The sequence below is a fragment of the Strongylocentrotus purpuratus genome, unplaced genomic scaffold (genome assembly GCF_000002235.5).
Source record: "Strongylocentrotus purpuratus isolate Spur 01 unplaced genomic scaffold, Spur_5.0 spur5_scaffold_3, whole genome shotgun sequence".
NCBI lineage: Eukaryota > Metazoa > Echinodermata > Echinoidea > Camarodonta > Strongylocentrotidae > Strongylocentrotus > Strongylocentrotus purpuratus.
The window spans coordinates 26985353-26991352 of NW_022145609.1; positions in this window are offsets into that span (position 1 = coordinate 26985353).

Consider the following 6000-nt stretch of genomic DNA (forward strand, 5'->3'; position numbering starts at 1 on the left):
TTCCATGTCTCATTTGGCCATTAAGTGTATCGTGACATCATCATAATGGCCTTGGAACTCAAAATACGAATTTGCATATAATGACGTCAGCATATTTATGGAAAATTGATTGCATCTCTGTAAATATTGATCGATTTTCTTCCAAATTTCGATATGTTGTAGCAAAGACAATTCTCTACAAGCTCAGTCATCCCCATTTTTCATTTTGATCACGACATCATAGTGAAAATTACGATGAAAGGCACATATCAGAAATTTCTTAAGTTGCGTGTTATGCCTATGGAACGTGAATTTCGTTCACATCATTAATCTACATGACATTGTTTTTTAGCAGTATCTCGCTTATTTTTGCTCTATTTTGTCTCAAATTTTAGTTGACCAGCCCACCTATACTTGTTCCAAACAAGTATTATGTCTAGTTTATTTTTCTTATTTCGACCCACTTTTTGTTAGCAAGATATCTTTGAAATGGTTCAATCAAATGCTTTGATATTTGGCACACATATGTATAGGCATATGGACAAGCCACGGTAACGTTTTCAAGCTTGACCTTGACTGATGACGTCATCTAGGCGCCATTTTGTGAAATTTTCTGAAAATCATCTCATGATTATATCTTCATAACCAAAGGATATTTCTCATTCATATTTATCATGATCAAGGTCAATATCAGTCCGGTTAATTTCAGGTCAAAAAACACGCGCGTGCGCGTATGTCCGCGCGTCAGTGCGCGCGCAAAATTTGAAAATGCTCAGAATCGTCTCAAATTTTTTTTGCATAAGTTTCAGGTCATTTTAAGCATTTTATAAAAAATCGCGCGCGCGGGCATGCGCGCGCGTTTTCGCGCGTTACACCATTACACAACATAGAATCGCCATTTTTTTTTCTTTCATGATATTTCTCATATTTTTTCTAGGAATTTGATACCATGTTTATCTTTTTATGACCATTAATAACAAGATGAGCGTCAATTCAAGATAAATGTCCGTGCGCGCGAGCCCCTTTATTACATAGCATATATGGGCAAAAACATGCCTATACAAAATCCATTATAGCTCTTTGGAATGAACCGTGACCTTCAATGTTTTTTCATATTTAGATAGAGTATGAGTCGGAGATATGATTTCATGTCTCATTTGGCCATTAAGTGTATCGTGACATCATCATAATGACCTTGGAACTCAAAATACGAATTTGCATATAATGACGTCAGCAAATTTATGTAACATTGATTGTATCTCTGTAAATATTGATCGATTTTTTTCCAAATTTCGATATGATGTAGCTGAGACAATTCTCTACAAGCTCAGTCAACACCATTTTTCATTTTGATGACGTCATTGTAGTAAAAATTTCGATTAAAGGCCTCATGTCAAAACTTTATAATTTGCGTGTTATGCATTTAGAAGGTGAATTTCGTTTACGTCTTGAATATACATGATATTGATTTTTTAATAATATTTAAGCAGTATCTCGCTTATTTTTGCTCTATTTTGTCTCAAATTTAAGTTGACCAGCCCACCTATACTTGTTCAAAACAAGTATTATGTCTAGTTTCTTCCACTTTTTTGTTCACAGGATAACTCAAGATCCGTCCGGTCAATTTCTTTCAATTTTGGCACAGTCATAGGTCATTGTCATGAGACGTGACAGTAACCTTTTCAAGGTCATCAAGTCTTCATGACGTCATCCAGGCGCCATTTTGTGTTTTTTTTGGAAAATCTCAAATGATCATAACTTCATAACTGAAAGTCATTTCTCATTCATATTTACCATGATCAAGGTCAATATCAGTCCGGTCAATTTCAGGTCAAAAAACGCGCGCGTGCGCGTACGTCCGCGCGTCAGTGCGCGCGCAAATTTCAAAATGCTCCAAATCGCCTCAAATTCATTTTGGATACGTTTCAGGCCATTTTACGCATTTCATAAAAATCACGCAAAACACGCATTTTTGCGCGTTTTCGTTCGTAGCGGCCAAACGAAGAATAATTTTCGAGTACGTCTTTTTGACGAGGGTATTCCTTATCTTTTTCCGAATAATTTGATACCATGTTTAGCTTTTCATGACCATTATTGACGGAATTAGCGTCCGTTTAAAATACATGTCCGTACGCGCGTGATCTTGTAATACATAGCATATATGGGCAAAAACATGCCTATACAAAATCCATTATAGCTCTTTAGGAAGTCCACAAAACCCCCAATTTTTTCTCATATTTGGATAGAATATGAGTTGGAAATATGATTTTAGGTCTCATTTGGCCATTATATATATCGTGACATCATCATAATGGCCTTGGAACTCAAAAAACGAATTTGCATATTATGACGTCATCATATGTATGGCAAATTGATTGTATCTCTGTAAATATTGATTGATTTACTTCCAAACTTAGATATGTTGTAGCTGAGACAATTCTCTACAAGATCAGTGTCCATTGTTTTCCATTTTGATGACGTCATCATGGTGAAAATTTCAATTAAAGGCGACATGTCAGAATTTTCTTCATTTGCGTGTATTGTCTATGGAAGGTGAATTTCGTTCACATCGTGAATCTACATGGCCTTAATCTTTCAGCACTATCTCGCTTATTCGTGCTCTATTCTATCCCACATTTTTTGTATGTTATAGCTGAGACCATGGGCTACAAAAACGGTGCTTTTAGTTTTTTGATCAGATGATGGGATCATGAGCAAATCTTCAATTGTGTGAAACCCATTTACTGTCTAAACTTTACTGTCAGACTCTCACTGAGTGATTTTTTTTTCTCTGGTAATTAAGTACATAAAATGAGCTTGCTAGGGTACATGAGCTTTGTTCTACATCAATAACCCACTTATTGTAATAACCCAAAATAAACCAATTTAATCTCTGCGCAGCACAATATTGGTAGAACTTGACGGATAGAGCATTTCCTGGAATAAGATAAAATTGTAAAAATGCACTTTTCATTATATCAATTAGGGTCAAAGATGCAACTGCTCATTGTACGAGGTCAATAGTCATATTGTCTGAATCTATCTTCCATAATGGTCAATATGCTACACAGTTTAAACTTTGTAGCTTGTATTATTGTATTTATTAACATTTATTTCCTACTCAACATTACAATATAAAACATAATGTATATATAAATTGTATATGTGACAATGATTTAAACAGAGTATACAGTAAATAATTCAGATACGGAAGGAGGCGAAAACCCGAAAAGCATAGCTTGTATAACAGAACTTTGGTATGAAATATTTTTTTAAAAAGGAAAGGAAAACAAATTAGAAGAGAATTAAGTATAGGAAGGCATGTTCACTTAAAGAGAGAAAGTTAACTCAATCGGGGTGTGCATGTGTCTGCGATTACATCATAACAATAACAAAGTACTACAATTCTAAAATAGATAGCGGGTACATAGCATTACAAACGAGCAAACTCAACCAACAAACAGCAGCTTCATCCGACAGCACTGTCCTGGGGAATATATACAGATGGTACCTAGCAACAGCTGATTCATTTACGTAAGTGATGAAAATAAATAAATCATTGGTCATACAACTTGTTATTGATTTCGAAAAGAAGTCATTTTCACACATAAATACAAGAGAGGTTATTAATATCGAGCAATTAAATACATTCTTGCCTTACGGGGAAAGGTCTGCGAGGAGAGCGACTTCTGTAGGATAGATGGTTAGGTGTTCCACAATTTTTGCCCAGAGTATCGAATATCAAATTGAAATCTTCGGGCTCTATGTTTAGGGACATGAGTGTTGGCAGCGCTTTTCGTATTATACGTATGAGTTTCCGAGTTGCATTGAAAATTGATAAGATCACTAAATTGTGATGGGAAGATGTTGTTCATGCTTTTATACATGAAAATACCCTGTTGATCCAAGTTGATATCACTGAATCTCAAGAAAATAATTTGTTTAAACACGGGACCAATATGGGAGCGATAGTGCATTCCGGATATTATACGAATAATCTTCTTCTGCAATAATGTAAGGTCTTAAATTATGTACTTGCAGGAATTCGCCCAAACAAGATTACAGTATAAGAGCACAATTTAACATACGTAGAATGTGATTGGCAATAAATGTTTGAGTCTGGATATAATGCCAATGTAGTAGTAGTAGTAGTAGAAGACTTTATTGGATAACTTATTTAGCACAGGGCTAATCTGCCACAAGGTCCATGGACACCTTACTTTCAACTTCGTAAATATGGTATTTCCATTACAAGGAACTATCTAAATAAACGCCAAGAAATTTGACTTTATCTTCCCTTGGCAATATGACATTATCAAGAACAATGTTGAGATCATTTAAATCTGCATTTGTTCCATTGTGAAAATCATATAATTACATTTATTTACATTTACAGATAATTTATTAGATTTGAACCATTTACATATATATATGCACTGTTGGTCATAATGGTGGAATATTTATTTTTACCCCAGTTTAGGGAAGGATTTATTTTTTTTTTAAATTTCTAATAGATCTAGATAATGGCATACATTCTCAGATTTTACTGAATATTAATTTGCGAGTGTTTATTTTGCGTGACTGCTAAATCATATGTGTGCTACTATACTAATCAGCTAGGGAACCTACGTCCTTAAATCATAATTGACAGTAATGAGGATTAATGCCTCACAAAAGGGCACTAATATAGCTGATTGACGCGATTTTTATCCTGGGGCCTCACAGTAACGAGGCCATTGCTTAGCCCCTGAATCATGACTGTACGCAGTGTTTGCTAGGGTACGCGGCCCCTTCCACAAATCCCCCAAAACGAAGAAAATGCAATAAATTGTCAAAAATTCATTGCATTTTCCCCCGGCCCCCAACAGGAAAAATTCCTCTGTAGGGCCATGCATTATGGTTCAAGGCATGACCACACGGAGGAATTTTTCCTGTTTGGGGCCGGGGGAAAATGCAATGAATTTTTGACAATTTATTGCATTTTCTTCGTTTTGGGGGATTTGTGGAAGGGGCCGCGTACCCTAGCAAACACTGTGTACAGTCATGATTCAGGGGCTAAGCAATGGCCTCGTTACTGTGAGGCCCCAGGATAAAAATCGTGTCGATCAGCTATATATTAGTGCCCTTTTGTGAGGCATTAATCCTCATTACTGTCAATTATGACTTAAGGACGTAGGTCCCTTATCTGATTAGCATAGTAGCACACATATGATTAAGCAGTCATGCAAAACAAAAACTCACAAATCAATATTCAATAAAATCTAAGAATGTATGCCATTATCTAGATCTATTAGAAATAATTTTTTTTTTTAAATCCTTCCCTAAACTGGGGGAAAAATAAATATTCCACCATTATGACCAACAGTGTATATATAAGACCTGGATTTACTGTATCCATAAGAGACTTCAAGTTTGAATCTCTTTCAAATATGTTTGTGTCTTCTGCATACAGTATAAAAGAAAATACATTAGCAGATTTATAAATATCATTCACATATAATATAAATAACAGTAGCCCAAGCAGGCTACCCTGTGGAATTCCGCATGTTACTGTCCTAAACTCCAAAATTAGGGATTGATGCTTAGTACATTGTAATCGATTGTTAAGAAAGCTGGTGAACCATTTATGAGCTACACCGCGTATTCCATAACGAATATAGATAGTAAAATATTGTGATTAATTGTGTCAAAGGCCTTTGACAGATCTATTAAAACTCAAATTGCAAATTCATTTGCTTCAAATGCATCTATGACTTTACTAGAAAGACCGGTTAGAGCCATACATGTTGAATAATCCCTACGAAAACCATATTGATGTTTATTGACAATAGAATGTTTGTCAAGTAATTCAATAGTTCTTTTATAAACAATGCGCTCGAATAATTTAGAGAAGACTGACAGTACAGAAATTGGTCTATAGTTTGTAAATTCACACTTGTCACCACATTTAAAGACTGGTGTTTAAGCTTTCTTTAGCCGATCTGGAAAAAACTCCTTGCAATAATGAAAGATTGAATAGAA